Source organism: Orcinus orca, chromosome 12 (genome assembly GCF_937001465.1).
Source record: "Orcinus orca chromosome 12, mOrcOrc1.1, whole genome shotgun sequence".
NCBI lineage: Eukaryota > Metazoa > Chordata > Mammalia > Artiodactyla > Delphinidae > Orcinus > Orcinus orca.
The window spans coordinates 57,446,206-57,459,576 of NC_064570.1; the positions used below are offsets into that span (position 1 = coordinate 57,446,206).

Genomic DNA, 13,371 nt, shown 5'->3' on the forward strand with positions numbered 1-13,371 from the left:
TATGCTGAGTGAAAGACTCCAGACCAAAAAAAGTACATATTGTATGATTCCATTTTCATAAAATCTAGAAAATGCAATCCAATCTATAGTGACATAAGACAGCAAATCAGTGGTTTCCTGGGAGGTGGGGGAAAATGTCAGGGGTGTGAGGATTGGGAAAATCAGGAAGGACGGATCACAAAGGGCATAGGAATCATTAGAGGTGATGATATGTTGATTATGTGATTGTAGTGATGGTTTCACTGATGTACACATACGTCAAAACTCATCAAATTTTAAATATGTATAGTTTTCTGGTAATTCAATTATTTTTCAAGAAAAATTCTGAGAGTCATACTCTATGAGTAGTAATACTGCAATGGATTATATTGGGATGGGCAGTGAAGTCAGAGAGATTAGTTGGGAGGCTATTCTAAGAATTTAGACAATAAATTTTCTAGGATAGAACTAAAGTACTGGTAGGAAAATTTTTCATTTAAAAAATACATGAAGGGCTTCCCTGGTGGCGCAGTGGTTGAGAGTCCGCCTGCCGATGCAGGGGACACGGGTTCGTGCCCCGGTCCTGGAAGATCCCACATGCCGCGGAGCGGCTGGGCCCGTGAGCCATGGCCGCTGGGCCTGCGTGTCCGGAGCCTGTGCTCCACGGCGGGAGAGGCCACAACAGTGAGAGGCCCGCGTACCGCAAAAAAAAAAAAAAAAAAAAAAAAAAAAAACATGAAAAAGTAAAAACTCTGAATTGTATATTTTTTTGAATTGTATATTTTTAAATCACTACTTTTGTACTTCAAATTATTTACAGTTATTTGTTTAAGAAAATACTTCAAGATGTTGCCTGATACCAATATCACTGATGAACATAGATGCAAAAATCCTCAACAAAATACTAGCAAACAGAATCCAACAGAACATTAAAAGGATCATACACCATGATCAAGTGGGGTTTATCCCAGGAATGCAAGGATTCTTCAATATATGCAAACTCAACCAACATGATACACCATATTAAGAAATTGAAGAATAAAAACCATACGATCATCTCAATAGATGCAGAAAAAGCTTTCGACAAAATTCAACATCTATTTATGATAAAAACCCTCCAGAAAGTAGGCATAGAGGGAGCTTACCTCAACATAATAAAGGCCATATATGACAAACTCACAGCCAGCATGCTTATCAATGGTGAAAAACTGAAACCATTTCCACTAAGATCAGGAACAAAACAAGGTTGCCCACTCTCACCACTCTTATTCAACATAGTTTTAGAAGTTTGAGCCACAGCAATCAGAGAAGAAAAAGAAATAAAAGGAATCCAAATTGGAAAAGAAGAAGTAAAATCATCACTGTTTGCAGATGACATGATACTATGCATAGAGAATCCTAAAGATGCTACCAGAAAACTACTAGATCTAATCAATGAATTTGGTAAAGTAGCAGGATACAAAATTAATGCACAGAAATCTCTGGCGTTCCTATACAATAATGCTGAAAAATCTGAGAAAGAAATTAAGGAAACACTCCCATTTACCACTGAAACAAAAAGAGTAAAATATCTAGGAATAAACCTACCTAAGGAGACAAAAGACCTGTATGCAGAAAACTATAAGACACTGATGAAAGAAATTTAAGATGATACAAACAGATGGAGAGATATACCATGTTCTTGGATTGGAAGAATCAACATTGTGAAAATGACTATACTACCCAAAGCAATCCACAGATTCAATGCAATCCTTATCAAGCTACCAATGGCATTTTTCACAGAACTAGAACAAAAAATTTCACAATTTGTAGGGAAATACAAAAGACCCCAAATAGCCAAAGAAATCTTGAGAAAGAAAAACAGAGCTGGAGGAACCAGGCTCCCTGACTTCAGACTATACTACAAAGTACAGTAATCAAGACAGTATGGTACTGGCACAAAAACAGAAATATAGATCAAAGGAACAGGATAGAAAGGACAGATATAAACCCACGCACATATGGTCACCTTATCTTTTTTTTTTAATTTAGTTTTATTTATTTATTTTTTTTGCGGTACGCGGGCCTCCCACTGCCGCGGCCTCTCCCGTCGCGGAGCACAGGCTTCCGGACGCACAGGCTCAGCGGCCATGGCTCACAGGCCCAGCCACTCCGCGGCACGTGGGATCTTCCCAGACCGGGGCACAAACCTGCGCCCCCCGCATCGGCAGGTGGACTCCCAACCACTGCGCCACCAGGGAAGCCCAGGTCACCTTATCTTTGATAAAGGAGGCAAGAATATACAACGGAGAAAAGACAGCCTCTTCAATAAGTGGTGCTGGGAAAACTAGACAGTTACATGTAAAAGAATGAAATTAGAACACTTCCTAACACCATACACAAAAATAAACTCAAAATGGATTAAAGACTTAAATGTAAGGCCAGACACTATAAAACTCTTAGAGGAAAACATAGGCAGAACACTCTATGACATAAATTACAGCAAGATCCTTTTCTCCTAGAGAAATGGAAATAAAAACAAAAATAAACAAATGGGACCTAATGAAACTTAAAAGCTTTTGCACAGCAAAGGAAACTATAAACAAGACGAAAAGACAACCCTCAGAATGGGAGAAAGTATTTGTAAACGAAGCAACTGACAAAGGATTAATCTCCAAAATATACAAGCAGCTCATGCAGCTCAATATTAAAAACACAAACAACCCAATACAAAAATGGGCAGAAGACCTAAACAGACATTTCTCCAAAGAAGATATACAGATTGCCAACAAACACATGAAAGGATGCTCAACATTACTAATCATTAGAGAAATGCAAATCAAAACTACAGTGAGGTATCACCTCACACCGGTCAGAATGGCCATCATGAAAAAATCTACAAACAATAAATGCTGGAGAAGTTGTGGAGAAAAGGGAACCCTCTGGTACTGTTGGTGGGAATATGAATTGATACAGCCACTATGGAGAACAGTATGGAGGTTCCTTAAAAAACTAAAAATAGAACTACCATATGCCCTAGCAATCCCACTACTGGGCATATATCCTGAGAAAACCATAATTCAAAAAGAGTCATGAACCACAATGTTCATTGCAGCACTATTTACAATAGCCAGGACATGGAAGCAACCTAAGTGTCCATCGACAGATGAATGGATAAAGAAGATGTGGCACATATATACAATGGAATATTACTCAGCCACAAAAAGAAACGAAATTGAGTTATTTGCAGTGAGGTGGATGGACCTAGAGACTGTCATACAGAGTGAAGTAAGTCAGAAAGAGAAAAACACATACCGTATGCTAACACATATATATGGAATCTAAAAACAAAATGGTTCTGAAGAACCTAGGGGCAGGACAGGAATAAAGATGCAGATGTAGAGAATGGACTTGAGGACACGGGGAACAGGAAGGGTAAGCTGGGACGAAGTGAGAGAGTGGCACAGACATATATACACTACCAAATGTAAAATAGATAGCTAGTGGGAAGCACCCACATAGCACAGGGAGATCAGCTCAGTGCTTTGTGTCCACCTAGAGGGGTGGGATAGGGAGGGTGAGAGGGAGATGCAAGAGGGAGGAGAAATGGGGATATATGTATATGTATAGCTGATTCACTTTGTTATACAGCAGAAACTAACACACCATTGTAAAGCAATTATATTCCAATAAAGATGTTAAACATTTTTTTTAATTTAGAAAATTTTGAAAATTAATAAGAGTTAAATGTAGACAAATCTAAAAAACTACATGTACAATATAGGAGTTAGGAACGCCTGTTTAATTAAAACTGCAAACCCCAAAGCTATGTAAGAATGTGAAGGCATATTTGAATATATGAAAATTAAAATTTTTGTGTATACAAAAAACTCCACAAATAAAGTCAATGCTCAAAGGTTAAAAAAAAAAAAGATGTTGCCTGATAGACATCTGTTGTGAACCTGCTTAATGAAAACATAAGGCAAATGTGTAACTTACATATTAACCATTTATTGCTAATTTGTACATAGTTTACTTCCAAGGAGGAGGTAAGGGAGAGGTATGTTAATTATTGGTATAAAATGTAGGTGTATGAACTTTGAAGGTATTGACAATTTATTCTCTTAATATTTAAGATATGCCTGTCACTCTTAATACTATGAGATTGTAGATGAATTTTAGATGACAGTATGCCCTGTCCTTATACAGATTATCCCAGATTCCATGTTAGTAACCTCATAAATATTTATATGTCATGTCTAAGTTTGGCAATGTGGTAAGTGCAAGATTAATTGAATGTACTACAAGAATATTTTCTGGATTTTTAACATCCTATAGCTTTACAGCCAAAAATAAGGTAGGCTATATTTGTTGGCATATTCTGGGACAAATTAAGTGTTCCTCCAAATAGATTCAAAGCTATTTCTTGATAAGGAAGTTAATCATGTTCACCAACCAGTCCTGTGGACCCTGTTTTGCAGAGATGGATTCATCTGGTAAGAATGAAGATTTCTCACTGAAATACGCTCTCTCTATCTGATTGTTTGGTCTACAAAATATATGGGTCTTTTTCAGTAGGCACCTCAGAACACCAGTGCTCCAATAACACCTGAGAAAGACGAACCTTTATTGTTTAGTACCAGGTCCTCTTCAAAGCCAGCAACACAGAAGGAAAAGAATATAAAGAACTATCCATCCATTTCTCTAGCACTATCTTCATACCAGGTAGATTACTATTAAGCTCTACACATGGTAGTCTCTAGGATTGAACCCCGTAAGAAACATCTTCAACAAATTACATTTTAATGTTATGCTCTCAGTTTTTGTCTAATATAAGAAATGGCCATGTGAAAGAAGTTTCTAAATTTTCTATATACCATTATAAAAAGCTTTATGTTGTCCACTGTATTTCAAAAATATTAACTTCACTGTCCCTATAAAAGGATCCATTTCTATTAAAGTTTACTATTAGGAAGAAGTTTGTGTCTAGAAGAAATATGTAATCTATCAGGGTATTCTTTCTTTCTTGCCTTATAGATTCTCCCTGGTGTCTGGAAACTCCTCAAACCTCAGGCTCCATCTTGATAGAACCCACCAGGCTGGGCATCTTGAACATATCTTAGACCTTTCACTCCTCAAAATATCACTTTTGGACAGTTCTAAAGCCCCTTTTTCCTTTACCTCATTTTCTTCTTCCTCTTCTGCAAAGCACTAGTTACCAAGGAAAGTAGGCAGCACCAAAAAAATGAGGTAAAACAATTAAATCCATGTTTAAAATTAAAAATAAAAGCAGACCATGCTGAATCAAACTGTTTCTGTTGGGTAGTTTTGCAGTAAACCCAAAGGGTCATGATATATTAAAAATCAGTATTCCAGTAAAAATCCCAAGACAAATATTGCATATCATACTGCTATTTACCAAGAACAAGTGACCTATTTCATCTAAATTGGAAAGAGAAAAAGACTAAACATATGGCTGAATATTTTAACAATATTGATTCTGCTTTGGTCAGTGGAAGTTAACAAGTGAGTCTGTTACCGAAATATTTTTGAATAGAAAATCTGCTTTTTCTTATTCCCACTTAATAAACACTGAATGACTTTTTTAGATCTCAGTATGAAAGGACATCAAATTACTAGCCTGACCAGAAGGCTCAAATGTCTCTGTTCAGCCCTGCTTGACCCATATTCAAACACTTACCCTTCAGAAGTGGAATGTGACTGGGGAATCCTTCAGCTCCTCTGAAGTTAGAGTAGACCACTAGGGATCTTGTCACAGTTAATGCAGGACCCACCATGAAAGGGGTAGTGCTGGTAAGAGTTAGCCACAGCTCTGTATCGGGCCTTATGATCTCATGGTGGTTCATAAACTATAAATAGATGCCCAGGACTCCATTTGCCCAAAGCATTCTGGCAAAATGAGCAGCACCAACTCTTCCAGCCTGTACCTCCTGGAGACCAGTTAAAGGAGTAGCTTCCATAGACATGGGAGAACTGAGGAAAGAAGTAACAACCTCAGCAGCCTTAGGCCCTCCTGCATCTCCCACCACATCAACTTTGAGCCCAAAATATTTTAAATGTGTCCTATATCATCTGTTCAAGCTTCTGTCCAAAAAGACTCATCTGTGTACACACACACACACACACACACACACACACACACACACACACGCATGAATACGCACACATGCACATTTCATTTTTGAATGAAAAAGAAAATAGAAAGAGACAAGGTAGTAGAGTAGAATGGACTCTGAAACAGAAGAAAATTGGTTCTTGTCCTGGTTCTGCCACCAATGAAGCCATTGAAACTCTATGAGCCCCAATGTCCCCTCCTACATAACCGAAAAGTAATCTTTAAGATCCCTTGAGGGCTAATAATCTAGAATCAGTGTAAAATGACACTGCCTATGAGAAGGACAGACGAGGAAGAGAAAAGAGTACAAAGAGCAGGACTGGGCATCTGGCCTGCATAACCCAAGCTCCTGTTGACCTCTGGCCTTCAGCTGCTCATTGACGTGGCTAAACCCAAAGCCTTTGGTCATACAGGACCACCACCTTCTGCAGTCATTTACTTCTTTGGATTCAAGTTTTCACTCTTTCAATCAAGGACTCCTCTTAATTTTTTGCTGTCTCAGACATGCATTCAAGTTACATTTTGTGTGTATATATATATATATATATATTTTTTTTTTTTTTTGCGGTACGCGGGCCTCTCACCACTGCGGCCTCTCCCGTCACGGAGCACAGGCTCCAGGACGCGCAGGCTCAGCGGCCATGGCTCACACGCCCAGCCGCTCCACGGCATGTGGGATCCTCCCGGACCGGGGCACGAACCCATGTCCCCTGCATCGGCAGGCAAACTCTCAACCACTGCATGACCAGGGAAGCCCCATTTTGTATATTTTTATCCAGTGTTTACAGCACTTTATAGTTGAAGAGTTTTTCAAGCTGTTTCATTATATTGCCAGAATTAGAAGTTACTGTTCACTTTCTTAAAATATTTATTCAGTGGTTATGGTTATAAAATCATAGGAAACAATACAATGGACAGCAACCAAGTCAATTCATCTCTGTAGCACAGTAATCCAGACATTTGCAACATCAAGACTGAAAAAATAATTGTCCAATGTCAAGGGATAAATCTGAGCACATCTACCCTGGTACTTAGGTCCATATACATTTAGTACTTAGTACTACTTAAGATCTATCTGAGATATTTAATTTAAGCTACAGTGATAATCTAGCCAAAAAGAATTAATCAGATTTTTCACCAAAATTGACACTTAGAATTTAATTTTAACAGATGAGCAAAATTAATTTGTTCATCTGAAAGCACAAAGGAGGCTTCAACAGTATTACACATCAAGGGTGGGGACCAAACCCTGCCTTGGCCTGGTCAGCTCTTCTCGCCCCAGGTTCCTGGAAGAGCTACCACGTAAGGTCACGGCTCATGGAAAATCCACTTGCCACCGTCTGGTTAGCTGGGGGCACAGGCCTTCCAGCACAGGCATCTGTGATAAATCTAGACTGCAGCGCCTAGCCTAGGCATTGAGTCAGAGCAGAGCCTCTCTGTCGCTATTACATCTCAGTATTCTCACCAACCACAGCCTGAAACAACGAGAATTCCCAAGCACCTAAGTGCTTTTGTGAGAGAGGAAAAAAGCACAATAGTAAGGCCCAAAGGAGTCCATGATTATCTTAAGTACCCTCTCATGCCTGGAGGCAAGAAGAAAAGAAGGGAGGCATCCCTTTCAATACTGTTTGCCTGGCTCCCCTACTAAATGCAGCCCAATCAGAGTCCTGAAATCTGGTCAGAGAATCACTTCCTTTAGGGGATATGAAGAAACAGAAAAGAGGTAAAAGGAAGGAGGGACTTCCTGCCATTCACATATCCAAATGCTTTATTCAATTCCCCTAGAAACAGAAACCTACTGTCCTGGCATTCAGAAAAAACATGCCATTGTGTTAAATATATATATATATATATATATATATATATATATATATATATATATATATATATATATGGTTTAAAATATATATAAACACTGTGATATACACAAAAATTGTGTGTTTATATATATGCATAGATATAAAAAGATTTATAACAAAGGCAACGTTTTGCTAAATGGGCTGATTCTTAAAATGATAAGAATATGTATATATATATCTCTTCTACAAGTTTTTGTGAGGAACCATTTTATACGTACCCATATAAACAAACCACATAAACAAACCATCGTAGCTAAAAATGCAGAAATGGCCTTATTATACAGATAGTACATCAGACTCACTAAAATAAGATGCAACTTGTAAACCACTTTGAGTTTCTGTAAAAGAAATACAATACTGAAATAAACAATATCAAAAATAAGATAAAAAATGATTTGAAATTTGAAATAAGATTGTCAGATTTAAAAAATGTGCATTTTTGAATAATCTTGTGTCTAGTTGTTAAAATTAATGTATTATATGGCAATTTGGAACATGTTTCTAACCAAATGAAGTTCTATTTATAGGTAGTCAGGTTCATGTGCATGCATGTATTTTAATATTTTAGAATAATACTGTCCTTTCTGGTAACACTAGAAATAAAAATACTGAAATTATTCCATGAAACAGATGCCTTCTCTTAGAACTTGCCTTTGTAACAGGCCGCTAATTCATGATCTGACACCTTCAATTTATTTTGAAAGAGGATAACAATAATAACTACTACTTATTAAACATCTAACCTGTTCTAATCACTTTATATACTTTTTAAAAATAGCTCTATTAGATGGGCAGAATCATCCACATTTTACAGATGAGGAGACAGAGGTTCAGAGAAGTACCTAATGCAGCATCCCCGATGGGAGCTGGGATTGGAGCCAGTCTGTGTCACTACACTCATGTGACGACTTGGCTCTACCCCAGTCACCTGTAATACTGTTTCATGAAGTTGCAGTGATTCCCCTGAGTTGCCTTGGAGGAAAAGACGGCAAAATTTCTGAGCAGGCAATGCCCAAGCTGCCCCATCCCGGCATCAGTTCAAGCAGCCTTCAAAGAATATTGAGCCCCAGTGCTCTGCACACCCCATTCTGACCTGATTATTCCCAAATCCAAGGCCTGATCTGCAGTCAGAGGTTGCTATGGCTCCTCCACCCACACCCGCTTCATCCATTCATTCCTTGAACAAACATTTGTGAACTCCTGTGTGTGCCAGGCACTGCTAAGCAAGGATACTTAAAAATAAGTAAGACAATAAGGTTAAGTTGTTTGTTTGAGATTTTTCTTATTTCCTGAGCTAAGTTTGTATTGCTATAAACTTCCCTCTTAGAACTGCTTTGCAGCATTCCATAGGTTTTGAATTGTCGTGTTTTCCTTCAAAAAGAATACAAATAACTAATGTTGGTAAGGATGTAGAGAAAAGGGAACCCTCGTACACTGTTGGTGGGAATGTAAATTGGTACAGCCACTGTGGGAAACAGTATGGAGGTTCCTCAAAAAATTAAAACACAGAACTACCATATGACCCAGCAATTCCACTCCTGGGTATATATCAGAAGGAAACAAAAACACTAATTTGAAAAGATACATACACTCCAATGTTCATAGCAGCATTAATTACAATTGCCAAGATATGGAAGCAACCTAAATGTCCATCAACAGATGAATGGATAAAGAAGCTGAGGTATATATGAATATAATGGAATACCATTCAGCCATAAAAAAGAAGAAAATCTTGCCATTTGCAACAATATAGATAGACTTGGAGGGTATTATGCTAAGTGAAATAAGTCAGACAGACAAATACTGTGTGATGTCACCTATATGTGTACTCTAAAAAATACAACAAACTAGTGAATATAACAAAAATAGAAACAGACTCACAGATATAGAGAACAAACTAGTGTTTCTAGTTTGGGAAGGAGGAGAGGGAAGGAGGGAGGGACAATACAGGGGTAAGACAATATAGGGCAGGGGATTAAGGGATACAAACTATTATGTATAAAATAAACTACAAGGATATATTGTACAACACAGGGAATATAGCCAATATTCTATAATAAATATAATTGGAGTATAACCTTTAAACATTGTGAATCACTACATTGAACACCTGTAGCTTATACAATATTGTACATCAACTATACCTCAATTTAAAAGAATAAGTAAAACATAGACAAGCCCTTCAAACATTTATAGGCATTCAGACCAGGAATCTGACACTCAAGTGCCTTTGAAGTCCAGGTAGATAATAAAAATGATTGAAGCCAGCCAGATATAAGCAGTAAGGAGTGCTGAAACATGGGGTGATAAGGCACCCCAGAAATTAAACACTACAAGAAGCTGCTACCACCCATCTGACTGAGAGCAAAGGGAGGAGGTGTTACTAGAGCCCCAGAGCCTGGACCTGGGGGTGGGAGCTGGACCGGCAATGAGGGACTCCAGCAGTGCCTGAAACTACAAAGGAGACAAAACCAATGGCTTTTTCTCTCCCACCTCCCTTAACTTCCTCCCATTGGCCAAGCCTTACCAGAAGCCAGTGATTAAGGAAGTCTGAGCGGGTGGGCCCTGGGACACAGAGCAGAGCTGGGGAAGGGCACGGGAGGGCTGTGACCACACACAGGCCAGTGACCCATACAATCCAGGCTCACTGTAGGATTCTTGATTCCCAGACCCTGCAAGTCCTGCAGTGCGATCAATTTCCCTACCTACATCCCGACACCCAGCCTTGTACTGCCTTTGTTTGCTGCAGACATCGTATCTTAATGACTCCTTGTTCCAATCATAAAACCCTCCTTTGTTTGACCTGCTTCACTCTGCGGAACTCACATGGCTCCAAACCCTGGTTCCGCCTTGCCATCTACTCCCAGAAGGCTCTCCTTCTCCGTAAGCCATGCCTACGAGTTTTTCAATCAAGTTTTAAATTGTTGGCCATGGCGACTGTCACAGCTCCATGCTAGTTCTCAGCATGCCGCCAGCAGGCATCGCTCAGAGGCTGACATCTTGGTAATATTCTTAAGTAACTGAAAAAAAAATAATGCTTCCTCTCTCTAACCATGGCATAGTAGGGGGAAAAAACAGTGGCACAATACAACCATTTGCATTTAATGAATAATTTATTTACTTTTGAAACTAGATTAGAATCTGGACTGCAATAAATCTACTAATTACACATGAAAATAAGGCTCATTCACTTCTTCAAAATTGTTCCAAACTGCTTAGCACAATTTCCATCTGAACTTTGACCTCTGATCTTACACTGAATAGCACTGATGGATCCTCCAAGCAAGAAATACCACATTATTTTACATTAATAAACGCAAAACCAAGAAGGAAAATGTGGACATTAAATTTTTTCAAAGTCTATTGAATCAGAAATCAAAAAGCTTATTAACAAGTATTTTCAAATTTCACACATGAAAATGCTACCATCCAATATCTTTTTATAAGGAAAAAAAATGTGTTTCTTCTTACCTTGAGGAATACGAAATCAATTCCTTCCTAATTGTCCCTTTCATGGGATGTTCACTTCCTAACAACAGCACTCCAAGCATAGCCCACTTCTTCAAACTCCAATTTTATAGCTTTCCAATTTTTAATTACTTTTGGGTTTGTTGAAATAAAAACTGCTTCACAGGTGCACTGCAATTGTGCCTAGTAGAAAAAGAACATGGACAGGAATTATCAGACTGCATATGGCATCAACAAAATTCTAGAAGGGCAGCTCATTGACAACTGAGAAAAACTGAAACTGAGGCAGTCACCTACAAATTGAAGAAATTAGTATTAAGTGACTTCTTGTATTTATAGGTCTTAGCTGATATTTTTGGAAGCTCACTTTTAGAAGATAATTATTCAATGGCATTTAGATTCCTTAATAAACTCGTGATTATGGTGTTTGGAACTCCAATGGTATAACTACGAATTAAATATAAGTTCCCTTGATATCACACATATTTTAATATATAATAATTCAATGAGATAACATAGTAAAAATGCTTCAGTTTGTTCCAGTGAAGGCAAATCCACCAAATGTATTGATTTTTCTCCCTGAGTTAGAAGGATGTTAATCATCCTTCTAGCACTTCTGCAGCCCCTCTGAGGAACAAAGGTTTTCTCAGTGAGAGACCTGTTAACATGTCATCGTGTGCCCTCCCTGTGGGGAAGACATTCACCCTACTCTGAATCATTCAAGAGAGCATTGCTCCAAGCGCATTCTGCAGAACCCTGGTGCCTCAGGAGGTTAACAGTTATTTTACTTATCCTCATACATGCACACATAAAGGAGTGTAGTCAAATAATTTTGAGAAATGCTGGATCAAATAAAGCTACAATGGATTTTTTTTTTTTCCTGCAGGACTGCTCAGAGAATTTAATATGCTAATGTGTACTATGAGTCTTCACCAATAGAATATAATCAGCTTTGTTAATCATTAAGATCACGTAAACATAGACCTTTTGTCACAAAGCAGCTCTGAGGACTAATGTGCTCTGGAAACATACTTTGGCAAATGATGCTCTAAGGCCTTCTTTGAGGAAGATCTGCTCCATAATGCAGGAGAAAGATGCTCGCACAAAAATAATGAAAGCCAACCAAGAGACACACCAAGAAAAGGGAAGCACGAGAAGCATGATCAGGCCCGGAAGTAAACAGGGGCACATCAGGAATATTGAATAAGAGTTACCATTTATTTACTCCCTCCTACATGCTCAGTATTTTGTGTTACCCTTTTTTTTTAATTGAGGTATAATGACATATAACATTATATTAGTTTCAGGTGTACAACATAATGATTCAATATTTGTATACATTGCAAAATGATCACCACAATACGTCACCGTATGTTACAGAATTTTTTTCCCCGTGATGAGAACTTTTTAGATCTACCCTCTTAGTGACTTTCAAATACACAATATAGTATTATTAACTATAGTCATAGTCACCGTGCTGTACATTACATCCCCATGACTTGTTTATTTTATAACTGGAAGTGTGTACTTTTTGACCCCCTTCACCCATCTCGCCCACCCTGTGTGTTATCCTAATCAATACTTTCAACGACACTTCAGTGTAAATCACATCTCCATTTTAAAGATACGAAAACTAGAGTTTAGAAAGATTAAGTGGATCGCCCAAGATTACACAGCTCTCAGGTGGCACCTGGAAGTCACGACTACTGTGTGAATGGACTCCAGTATGCCTCCAGTACACTGCCAGCCGGAAAATCATAGGAGGCAGAATGAAGTAGTAAGTGGTGGTAAAGAAGCAAAAAGAAAGACCACTTGCCGTACAGATGTACTTCCCAGAGTCTGCTGCCCTGAGGAAAAGTTGATTTCTCAAAAACAAATGTAAATTGCTTATGGTGGAGGCTGTTTTCAAAGCTGCCCTTCAGGGCTCTGCCTCACAGTGGCTGCAGGGAC

At 38.4% G+C, this 13,371-nt stretch overlaps 1 long non-coding RNA gene across 1 annotated transcript in view; it reads right to left on the bottom strand.

Annotated features, from left to right (window-relative positions):
• Positions 1-13,371, bottom strand: part of LOC117199384 (uncharacterized) — a 167,453-nt gene that overhangs the window by 36,164 nt on the left and 117,918 nt on the right. The window contains exon 2 of the long non-coding RNA XR_004480611.2: positions 11,425-11,604. This is a non-coding gene — a long non-coding RNA (uncharacterized LOC117199384). The remainder of the gene's footprint in view (positions 1-11,424; positions 11,605-13,371) is intronic.